Source organism: Herpailurus yagouaroundi, unplaced genomic scaffold, assembly GCF_014898765.1.
Source record: "Herpailurus yagouaroundi ecotype Mexico unplaced genomic scaffold, PumYag 254, whole genome shotgun sequence".
Taxonomy (NCBI): domain Eukaryota; kingdom Metazoa; phylum Chordata; class Mammalia; order Carnivora; family Felidae; genus Herpailurus; species Herpailurus yagouaroundi.
This window is the reverse complement of record NW_024412471.1, coordinates 1303817-1316018: the sequence shown is the minus strand read 5'-3', so window position 1 is coordinate 1316018 and position 12202 is coordinate 1303817. Positions and strand designations below refer to the sequence as shown.

General features: G+C 45.8%; 1 long non-coding RNA gene across 2 annotated transcripts; it reads right to left on the bottom strand.

Annotated features, from left to right (window-relative positions):
- Positions 1–398: 398 nt before the first annotated feature.
- On the bottom strand, positions 399–12172 carry LOC121021026 (uncharacterized). 2 transcript variants are annotated; one of them, XR_005786395.1, is made up of 4 exons: positions 11747–12172; positions 9345–9485; positions 7226–7408; positions 399–1813 (listed from the first exon to the last, which is right to left on the bottom strand). It is a non-coding gene; the product is annotated as an uncharacterized LOC121021026 (long non-coding RNA). The 2 variants fall into 2 exon arrangements; XR_005786394.1 differs by lacking the exon at positions 399–1813 and adding an exon at positions 3721–4832.
- Positions 12173–12202: the final 30 nt, after the last annotated feature.

Below are 12202 nucleotides of genomic sequence, written 5' to 3'. Positions count from 1 at the left end.
TATGGATATAGATATCTCAAAACTGTCAAATTGTACATTTACATTTATGCAGTTTACTGTATGTCAATTATACTTCAATAAAGCTGTTTAGAAAAGGGAAAGAATCTCATAGAAAAATTTTTATAATTACAAAGTTTGAGTATTTTAATTTGTGCATGCTTGCTTGTATATATCAATTCATCTAATTTATCTTTGCAATCAAAGAGAAAGTCACTTTTTTAAATGTTTATTTTTGAGGGGGGGGGCACACAAGTGGGGGAGGGGCAGAGAGAGAGGGAGACACAGAATCCGAAGCAGGCTCCAGGCTCCGAACTGTCAGCACAGAGCCAGCCACGACACTTGAGATGTGAGATCATGACCTGAGCCGAAGTCCGATCTCAACTGACAACAGACTGAGCTACCCAGGCGCCCCAAAGAGAAACTCATTTTGAAATAAAATAATTACTTTGGAAAAAACAAAAGACAACCAGGGAGACAAGATACAAAGAGTATGATTGTAGGATAAAGTAGCCACTTCCTAGTGGGGGCGGTGCGAATGAGATAAGAGGCAGAGAACTGGGGAGAAAACTCTTCAGTTAGCTGCTGTGAGAATGTTGTGTTCTTTTTGTACTTTATTTAACTGGCTGACTCCCTCCTTAAGACCATGCTCTCCTTGTCCCCATCAATATACAGAAAACCTTCCCTTTTACAGCCTAGAAAGAAATATATTTTTCTCCTAGGGAATCAGTTGCTCTGCTAATCTGCTGGTCCCAAGGTCTCATTTCTTAGTTCTTCTGAGGCATTACAGAACTTGAGAGACACCAGTACAATTCACTGAATGGATGGACCCAGCACCTGGTGTCCCTGTCCCCAGGATTCAGTGAGGAATGAGACTCTTGCTGAGGCCCATCCACTTTAAACTTCTCTGAAAAGCTTTTGGAAATTCAAATTTAAGTGGCTAAGGATTTAAATTACTCCCAATTGGTCTCTGCCATCCAGTGTAGTCTTAGGGCTTTTATGCCAGACGATATGCGTGAAACAGTGCTAGATTCTTAATCCTAAAGAGGCAGAGTTGGTTCTTGATCTTGACTTCCAATTTAGAAAGGCTAGAAACTAAAATCCCCGGGGCAGAGATGACAAGTCAGTATTTACTTTGTGCATTGGAACTGGTCTCCTTAATAGAGTACATTCATAAGTAGTCAACTCATTTCCTAAACAGGTGCCAAATTTACCAAAAATCTCCGCAGGATTCCAGGGGGACCCTGGATGCAAGGGTGCCAGTAAGTGCCTTCTAATTCTTCAGGCTTTGGCTCAAAAGCTACCTCCTCAGAGAGACTTCTCCAACCATTCTCTATACCTAGTCACCATCATGACACCCCTTTAAAATTTTCTTCATAGCATGTATCAGCATCTTACCAATTAGTTTCTGTCTCTCCTACACTAGAAGAGAATCTCCATGGGAACAGGGATGTCACCTCCTGTGTTCACCCCTGTATCACTGCAATAATGTGGAATAACGGCTTCCCAAAGGTGGTCACGTCTTCATCCTTGGAGCCCCTAAAATATGCTACCTTGCATGGCAAAAGGGACTTTGCAGATGCAATTAAGTTAGGGATGGGGACTCAAAGATGGGGAAGTACCTGGATTAGCCAGGTGGGCCCCCTGTAATCACAGGTGTCCTTCTGAGATGGAGGAAGGAGGATCAGGTCAGTGAAGGAGCTGTGACAACAGAAGAGGCAGCCAGGAAGTGGGAGAGAGGCTTGAAGATGCTGCGTTGCTGGCTTTGCAGATGGAGGAAGGTGCCATGAGCCAGAGTACAGACAGCTTCTAGAAGCTGGAAAAGACTAGGACACAGATTCTCCCAAGAGCCCCTAGAAGGAATGCAGCCCTGCTGACAATTTGATTTTAAGATTTCTGATCTCCAGCCTGTAAGACGGCAAATTTGTGGTAATTGGTTACAGCAGCCATAGAAATTCAGCAAACACACTGACTGACCAGCTTCTTTATATCAGGGACCCTGGCCTCTAATAAAAAGGTACCAGGGCGCCTGGCTGGCTCCGTTGGGGGAGCATGCGACTTCTTGACCTTGGGGTCATTGAGTTTGAGCCTCACATTAGTTTTAGAGATTACTTAAAAATAAATAAACTTAGAAAAAATACTTTGCAACTTTATAGTGTTGTACAGTAGCAAAATGTGTTCGTATTCTTAATCTCATTTTATTTTCACAATTCTTATCCTTATTTTATAGACAAGGAAACAAAAAACTCAGTTACCCAAAGTCCCACAGCTTTTAAGAGACAGAAAGTAGGTACAGAACCAAAATCTTTATCTTCTCCTTATTTTGCGTGATGTGTAATTATCCTTATGTCAACAATGAAGGACAAATAAAAAAAAATCATTTACAATCCTTTCACTCTAATAGACCAACCAGCTTAATTTTTCTATGTCTCCTTCCAGGTCTCATCTACATAAATACACATTTTCAAAATTTTTGTGATTGGGGGTGTCGCTCAGTCAGTTAAGCATCCAACTTCAGCTCAGTTCATGATCTCACGGTTCATGAGTTCTAGCCCCACATCAGGCTCTCTGCTGTCAGAACAGAGCCCACTTTGGATCCTCTGTCTGCCTTGCTCTCTACCCCTCACCCCCTCAAAAATAAACATTAAAAAAAACTTTGTGATTGTAATGTGTGTGTGTGTGTACACACATATACATGTAGTTTTCATTTTTTGTTTAACATTATTTTATTGCCTGTGTCAGTTTGGGTCCTTTGGGAAAGATGCTGAGACAAAGTTAGCAATGTAAGGAGTTTATTAAGGGTAACACCTGTGAAAGAGGGAGGACGCAGGACAGGGCAAGGGGACCTCCAGTCACCATGCAGATGTGACAGACTCTCGGCCCACCCAGCACAGAGATCGGCACAAAGACTGCCAGTTACAGGAGTGCCATGTTGAATGGAAATGGCTAGGTGCTAGGACCCAATCACACTCAGTCATTGGCTGGGGCTGCCAGGGAAGAGTGTGCTCGCAACTTGAATGTAACAGTGCACCCTGAAGGTGCCGCAGCTCGAAGTGGGGGAGGCTGCACTTCTGGCAGCTGAACAGAAAGTACTCTCTTGGAGGGAATCCACATGGGCACCTCCCTGGCTGCTAGAGCCCACCCGTTGTGTCCTGTGGCTTCACTTCTCCCTGCACATTTGGTAAGTGTTCCAGGGGCCTCTCCTCCTGAGGAGGAGCTCGGAGGCTGATGGTATAAACTACGGTCTCCACCGCTGCTATTAGTCCCAGGGCTGCTGCCGGTACTCCTTGTTTCCTTCCTCCCCTCTCTAAATCTTCCTCACCCTCAGCCATCACCTCTACTGGTCTCAGTGGTATAGCCACTTGGTGCCCAAACCCGGATTCCGGAGGGATCTGAGGGGTCTGAGGACCCTTTGTAGGCCAGGGTTGCTGTACTTTTCCATTCATGGTCATAACTAGGCAAGGGATGACCGAGAGGGCCCGGGTAGGGTACATCCCACTTTACTGGGATGCTGGTAAGTTACCAGGACCTCCATCCTGCCCCAGATTTGTTTGTTTAATTAAAAAAAATTTTTTTTTGATATTTATTTTTGAGAGAGAGAGAGAGAAAGAATGAGTGTGACTGGGGGAGGGGCATAGACAGAGAGGGGGACAGGGGATATGAAGCAGGCTCCGCGCTGACAGCAGCGAGCCTGACACAGGGCTCGAACTCATGAACTGCGAGATCATGACCTGAGCTAAACAAAGTTGGACGCTCGACCTACTGAACCACCCAGGTGCCCCTGTCCTGTCCCAGCTTTGTAAGAGCAGTCCCATCTCTTCCCTGATTATGGTCAATTACCCCTGATAACACAGTAGTTTCTTGCACTACCCTATGCTCCCTGTACATATATAAGGAGTCCAGGGTGCCTAGGTGGCAGCCATGGTTTGTAATTTAATGGGATCCTTCTGGAAAGAGTATGCCCCTTTGTGAATTAGAAGTTCTAATCCTGCAGAGCTCAGAGCTGCAGGAACAGGAAACACAAAGTCCCCCAATAGGTCACTGAGAGTGATGGTAAGTGGGTCTATGGTCTGAATGTTTGCATCCCTCCAAAACTCATACGCTGAAATCTTACTACCCAACATAATGGTGTTAGAAGTGGGGCCTTTGGGAGGTAATTAGGTCATGAGGGCAGAGCCTTTGGGAATGGGATCAGTGTCCTTACAAGAAGAGGACCAAGTAAAGCCCACTCCTCCTTCTGCCATGGGAGAACACAGTGAAAAGACAGCCATCTATGTGCCAGGAAGCAGTTACCAAACCCCAAACTTACTGGCACCACGATCCTAGACTTCCTAGTCTCTAGAACTGTGAGAAATAAATGTTTATTGTTTATAAGCCATCCAGATGGTGGTATTTTGTTTTCGCAGCATGAACTAAGACAGTGGGGCTACTCCTTTCCTGCCCCAGGCCCCACTTAGAACTGGCCATCTTGTGTGGCACCTGGTGTATGGGCCAGAGCAGTGTTTCTAGAATAGAATGTGTTGCCTTCACAATATGAGGAGGCCTCTGAAATGCTGTGATTCCTTCTTTGTTGTAAGAGATACAAGATGCAACAATTTGTCTTTTACTTTGGAGATGTCCTGGCACGTCCCTTGAACACTGGACTCCTGAAAACTTCACTGTGGTTTTGACGTGGTAGGCCCCCGAATCTTTGTTGTGATTATCTTCCACACTCCTCTGGAGCAGATGGGTCTTCTGAGGCTTAGAGTATGCAAACTACTCCTCATCCCGACTGATCAGCATGACGACATCAACAGATGAAAGCGATGTTCTGCAGGACGTCCAAACGTTTCTGACTAGATGGGGTGAATCCATTGTAAGCTGGATGTTAGTCAGGATTCTATTTATTACCTGGCCTTCATAAGCTCTACTCAACAGTGTGGGTGAGATGATGCTTTGGGTCTCCAGATATCAAGGTCAACTCAGGTTCTGTGACCAACATCCCTCAAAATGCCTGGCTGTTCTCCTCTCCTGTGTTTACAGTCACTTGAGCAAAGAGTCATAGATCCCTTTTTGGAAGGGCTGGGGAATTATTGTAGCACATACTTACCACGGTATTGCCAGTCTTGGAGGCCTGGCCACCTCTTTAACCAATGAATTTTGGATCTGAAAACTGACTCAGGTTGGCAAGCTAGAAAAGGGATCATGAGTTTTTACTGGGACTTCCCTCCCTAGGTTCCTGCTTGTCTATTTCTTTCAATTACATATATTCAGTAATACCTGTGCTTTGATCTTGCCCCCAGGGATGCCGTGTTCTATTAACCATCTCTACAGCTCTGTGTTATGCTCCTGGGGCTGTCATTCTAACCTTGCCAGTCATTAGGATAATTGTAACCCCCCAGGCTTCTGGCAGTTAAGTGTTAAGTGCTGCCCCTTGGCCTCTATTGCTTTGGAACTCCTTTACTTCTGTTGCTATAGAAGATAGCTGTGACAGTATCTCCTCCTGTTACCTCTGGTTTGCAGAAGAAAGCCACACAGAGCTTCACAGTGATGCTGGTAGTACCTTCTCCAGCATATTCCTGATGGCCTTGGTAAAGGAGTTCCTCCAGACCTTCTATGGAACATCGTGTGGTAGAGCTTCTGGCCTCTCATAACAACTGATTCTCGCATGTGCCCACTACACCGAGCTATGGCAGTCCAGGGAGATGCACTTCACTCACCAAGGCTCCTCCGTGTTTTTAGGAGCCACTGAGGCAGGTCTTTACCAGCAAGTTAAATTCTATCCCAAGAGTGGGCCCCAGTGAATAAACTGTCTGTATCTAGTCTTGTATTTCAGCCACTTGATTAAACGCCAACCCCATAGATGGGGCACCTGGGTGGCTCAGTCGGTTAAGCGTCCGACTTTGGCTCAGGTCATGATCTCGCGATTTATGAGTTCGAGCCCCGCATGGGGCTCTGTGCTGACAGCTCGGAGCCTGGAGCCTGCTTCGGATTCTGGGTCTCCCCTTCTCTCTGCCCCTCCCATGCTCATGCTCTGCCCCTCTCTGTTTCTCAATAATAAATAAACGTTAAAAATTTTTTTTAAACACCAAACCCACAGATACCCCCCAAATCTTACCAGTATATGCTGGCTAGTTCTTATGAGTGCATAAGTTCTTATACAGCACATGCAGTCCTGGGGGTATAGTTCCTTTCTTCCCTCGTTGGGACCAGCATGTTCCTGTTAGACTATGCTGTAACTTAACCCTAAGTAAGTTCTTGGCAGTCAGGAGAAGGGGCGGGGGCAGATTCTGGCAGGGGAGAGGCCTCTGTAGTGTCTTTCCACAAGGAGGGAGTGCTGGATCTTAATAGGGAGGTTTGGGCTCCTTCTTAAGGCTCTGAGGGTTTAGAGGAGTGTGAGAGCCAAAGTTTTGGGATGCACCACTTACACACCTCCAATTCCATGTTACAGAGTTCTGGGTTTTCCCAACCAAGGCTCTGATCTTGATTACAGATCTGTCTCCTGGAGCTCTATTAAATCCTGAGTTTGGTCTTCAGCTTTTTTTGCTCTCCCGCTGCTATAGATAAGGGCCTCTTTGTAACCCATCAAAGAGGCTGTTTGGCCTTCACAGTTAATTTTCAATGTTTGGTTACTGCTCTCAGCTTTTCGTTATCTCTTGGCAGGGCTCAATGCAACTTAATAACAGCCAGCCAATTCCACTGTCCCTGTATTCACTACTACCCCTCCACCTTCCCCACATGCCTGAATTGTTATACCACAGGAACATTTTCCCACTGTACCATCCGTGAAAGCAACTGGGTCGCCATCTTGTCTCAGACTATCTAGCCCACATACTATCTGGGAGGGGTTCTTACTGCCAGCCAGGCAGTGAGTAGTGCAGTTCCCAAACCCCATCTGACTGCCTGCTTTTTCAGACCACTCTGGGAACCAACCTGAGTCAATTCAGGCGGTCTGGGAAACAGATGCTGAGGCAACATTAGGGGTGCAAGAGGTTCACTGGGTATTAATGTCTATGAATGAAAAAGGGGAAGGAAGCAGGAAAGGATACAGAAGGCTCTGATACCCCTGAAAGGAAAGGACGTAGGAAGCAAAATTGGGTAAGGAGAACCTCATGATGCAGATCCTTCTAAGCTCCAGTCAACCCAATGGAAAGCTTCAGAACAGAGTGTCTGGTAGAGAAGTCTCATAGTGAGCAGAAATGGCCAAGCCCTAACCTCCATACCAGGCCTGGGGACAGTGGGGCCTTACCTCTGACACTGTAATGGATCCCAAAGGTGATGTAACTGGAGGCTGACAGCTGCCTGCACACCAGTAGTTGAATGGCAGATTCTTTCGCCAAGGGAGATCTGAGCCACACGGTCCCCGTGGCTGCCACATCAGGTATTTTGTCTCAGAATTCAATGTTATGTCCATATATCCTCTTCCCTCTCTCTGTATTTGAGATGAACATTCAAAAAAAAAAGAAATTCACATAAAGAATCTAAGCAAATCCGGCAGTTGGTGGGACTGTGCCGAAACTCTCTGCCACAATGGACTGGGAGGGAACTTGGGGCTTGGGGAATGTTCTATGGGTTTACGCTGCCAAGCTTCTGCCTCCTTCACTGATGAGGAAAGGGAAGTAAGATGAGAGGTGGAATCAGCTGTTGTTTGGGTGTGTGGAGGCAAGCTGGCTCTCTCATCAGAACGGCATCTTAACAACTCAGAAAAAAAATTATGCAGAAGGAATCTGTTCCTTTTAATTTCCCTTGGAATTGAAAATATCTAGTCTTCCTGCTCTTTTTTTTTTTTCTCCTTTGAAGTGATACTCTTATTTTGAATGTATACTGGAGATCTGGACATACTGGAATTTGGTTGCTCAGAGAGTTAGAGGTGGGGCAGCAGGGAGGACAAATGGGTGAGCAAGTGTGGGATGACACAAAAAGCTTGGGGATGGGGTTTCCCTTGTTAGGGATCATCTCTGATTAGGCCTTAGGCTGAAAAGGTTGCTTGGAATTCTTTGTCCCAAACAGTTACCTTGTTATAATATACATCAGATATGGTTACACTTACTCATGTTCCCAGCCCTCTAAGAGAGGAGTTGGAAGACAGAACATGACTTTTTTTTTTTTTCCCTCCAAGAAGCTCAAAGAAACAATGTAATTATGAAATCTGGGATCATCTTAATATTTCAGAGCAAACGGTGTCCCAGAGATTTTAGGAGACGTGGCTAATACTATAGATTTCCCAGAAGTAAAACGTGAATACAGGTCTCTGGCTCCTGACTCAGGGCTCTGCCTCAATGATGCCCACTCATAAATCTCTGTGGAATGAGCGGAACACATGGGTCAGAATGAAATATCTTTGGGGGACTTTTGGGAGATCCTGAACACAAAGGTTGGAAGAGCATATCAAGTGAATATATAAAGTGAACCTTTCTTACTATCTTTCCTAATAACACTCATAACAGAAATTTTACTCAACCAGGAAAAGCCCCAAGCCTTAGTATAATTACATGTCATTATTGCTCTTGGAGAGCAAAATACTTGTAAACAAAGCTCCAGAAAGACATGATGAGTAGTGTGTGGAAGGACATCAGGGTGAGTGGTCCCTTTCTTTCTCTCCCTTTGCTACCACTGCAGGGCAGGGCTTACCTCAACCAAGTCTTGCCATTGCATTCTTCATATTGACCCTGACCTAGATTAACCCCCCCCCCTTTTTTTTTTGAGAGAGAGGGGGAGAGAGAGAGAGAGAGAGAGAGAGAGAGAGAGAATCCTAAACAAGTTCCAGGCTCAGTACAGAGACTGACATGGGGCTTGATCCCATGACCTTGGAATTATGACCTCAGCCAAAATCAAGAGTCAGATGCTCCACTGACTGAACCACCCAGGCACCCCTAGCTGAACCCTTTTAAGTACTGCTACCTTCTCACTCAAAAACCTTCAACAGTTCTCCAATTACAAATAAAGCCCACATTCCTTACCATGATATTCAAGGCTTTATATAATCTATTCTATAATCTACCTCTCCAGTCTTATTTCCCACTATGTCCCTGTCTCTTTGATCAGGCTGCAGGGTCTCCTTCCAATTCCCAAAACAGACATTTATGCTTTCCTGCCCCAGGGCCTTTGCACAATACCTGGTCCTCATTCTTCCTCCCCTTCACATACCTGTTTACTCAACACTTAGATTAAATACTACCCTCTTCTAGTTGAAAGGGAGGCTTTGTGGTAGCACTTCAGTTGAACCATTTATTTGGCACTTATTGTATTCCCCTGTAGAACAGTTCTAAAACGGGTTTACAAAGTCTCCAGCTCTCAAAATCACCCTTTTCTCTGGCAGGTCAAACGACATGGTGAACTAAAGTGATCTTCAACTCCCCACTCCTTACCTGATCTTCCAATTTAAGTTCCACAGACTTTTCCTTTTCCTCTAGGTCCAGGCTTTGCTAACTCACACACACTCTCCCTTATTTCTTGAATCTTGCTAGCTCTTCTGGCTTATTCTCAAAATATAACCAAGTCTCTCCTTCCTAAAAACAAAATAAAACAAACATAAAACTTCCCTTTTATTTTACCCTGTTTTTCTTTAAGTCAAGGTACCCTTTCCTTCTCTTGATATATAGTACTTCTGTCATTGCAGTCTGAGCTGAGGGTCTGCCCTCGACTAAAACTTACATCTGGGAAATCAACCATAAATTCAAAATGTCAAATTCCCATCTCTTCTCCTACTCCAACACCTCTCTTCCATGGACTTTTTCACCTACCTCTCTGAATCCTCCCTCAGTGATTTTGTGTTTCTCCCATGTGTTCCCTATTTTTAAAGGTTCATTCTTTGGTCCTCTTTGTAAACTTGCATATCTCTGAGGATGATTCTTGGATCTGTTTCTACTCCTAACTTCTCTTTTAAGCTTCATTTCCAGTTGTTTGCTAGACGTTTTAATTTTTTTTTTTTTTTTTGGTGGATGTCCACCTACTTTCCAACATGGCAAGTTCCAAAGTTAATTTATTATATTCTTCCTCTTCTGGGTCCTCCCCAGCTCCCTTTTGTCTCCTGTCCTTTCAATCTCAGCCAGTGGCAACACCTTTTTCCAGTTATTTATCTTTAGTTACTCTTCCTGTGCAGCCCTCCCTGCCACTCCTTAGGGATTGGCCACAGATTTAACAGGTGATTTTTTTTAATGTTTATTTTTGACGGGGGGGGGGGGGGGGCGGAGAGCGAGTGCACGTGTGGAGGAGGGGCAGAGAGAGAGGGAGACACAGAATCCAAAGCAGGCTCCAAGCTCCAAGCTGTCAGCACAGAGCCCGACTCTGGGCTCGAAATCACAAAACGTGAGATCATGACATGAGCTAAAGTCGGACACACCACTGACTGAACCACCCAGGTGCCCCAAATTGTAATACTTCTTAAGGAGAGGGGACCACAAACTCAGGACAATGACCTTGGTGTCACCTTTACCGCCTGTGCCTGATGGTGTTGTCCCTCTGAGATTGAATGCTTCCTTCAGGAACAGACACTGATGGTGACTCTGAGGCCTCCTGGTTTTTCCTTGCAATCTGTGGCCAGAGCGCTGGGGTGGGGTGTCTCTTTTTACCACCCTAACTTTGTGTTTACTAATTTACTACAAATACACTAAGTATCCTAATTATTAAGGGGTTACCCATGAGACTTTAGGCATTTCCACTTTTCCAGTGTCTGGATCAATTAACAATCTCCCATTGCAAATATATACATACATACCTATATATATATATACACATACATATATATGTATATATATGTGTATATATATACATATATATATTTGCAATGGGACATTGTTAATTGATATATACATATATCATATATATATATATATATACATATATATGTGTGTGTATATATATATATACATACACATTTTTTAAATCTTCCCACTGGTCTGGAGATAACACATCCTGGAGGGGTGTTTCCTCTTGGTTCCCCACCCCACACCTCTTTGCGGTACCCTCCCCTAGGCACTGGCAGGTTTGAGAACTCTAATCTCTGTAAAGAGACTTTGCATCATAGCCACGGAACTGGTAGGTGGACTTTATCCTCCAGGACCCACACCTAGCTACGCTGAGATGAGGGCGGGGGGGAAGGAAATGAGCGCCAGTGAATGCACCAGACTGTCAGCTGCATTTAAGATTCCTCTCCAGGGGCGCCTGGGTGGCTCAGTCGGTTGAGCGCCGACTTCGGCTCAGGTGATGATCTCACAGTCTGTGAGTTCGAGCCCCCCGCCGAGCCCCCCGCCGAGCCCCGCGTCGAGTCAGCTCAGAGCCTGGAGTCTGCTTCCGATTCTGTGTCTCCCTCTCTCTGCCCCTCCCCCGCTCATGCTGTCTCTCTCTCTCTCTCTCTCTCTCTGTCAAAAATAAATAAACATTAAAAAAAAATTCTTCTTCAACCCGAAATAGGTACAGAATAAATATTTGCTGAGTGAGAACAATATCCAGCGCCCAGCACTCCTAAGGTAATCTCCTTTTTACATATGTCTCCGGTTAAAATCTAGGCAGCTAGCTGTAAGGCTGTTGACCCACAGCTAGCCTATTAGCAGGGGGCCCATAGTTTGCTGAGCCCCTGACCTGACTTTACTCTTCTGGGGTCGGCACCAGTCTCTCCATGTCTCGGAAATGGATTCACAACTTGGGGTTGAGTCCCCTTTTGTTTAGAGTGAGGGTCGTTCCTATTTATTGCAAGCTCACATCCCCCTTCAAAGTAAAGTTAGATTTATGTTTGCCCAGTTCCCATTCATTCTACAAATTAAGCGCATACTGTGTGCCGGTCCCTGTTGTAGCATCCGGGGTTGCGGCGAACAAAACAAGAGATCCTTTCCCTAGTGGAGCTTAAGGCAGGACGAGAGGCACACGATGGATACGATTAAAAAAATTAAATTATATAATTTGGAAGATAAATCCTACGGAGAGAGAGGTTCCAGGCTGGACAATGATTTGTGGAGGCCAGGAGAGGGGGGCCGCGGCTTAGGCTGCGACACGAGCTGAGGTCGCGGGGCGCAGGCGGAGCGGGGAGACACCCTGTGCAAAGGGGCAGCGGCGCAATCCGGTCGGTGCGGACACAGGTGAGGGCACACAGCGGTGCAGACTGGGGCCCCGCGGAGCAGGGCGCGGGGGAAGGGCTGCCTCCCACCGAGGCCAGAAGATGCTCCGGCGCGCGGCTCCCTCCTGGGGCCCAGCCGCACCGACCGCGACGCCCCCAAAATGGCCTCCCGTG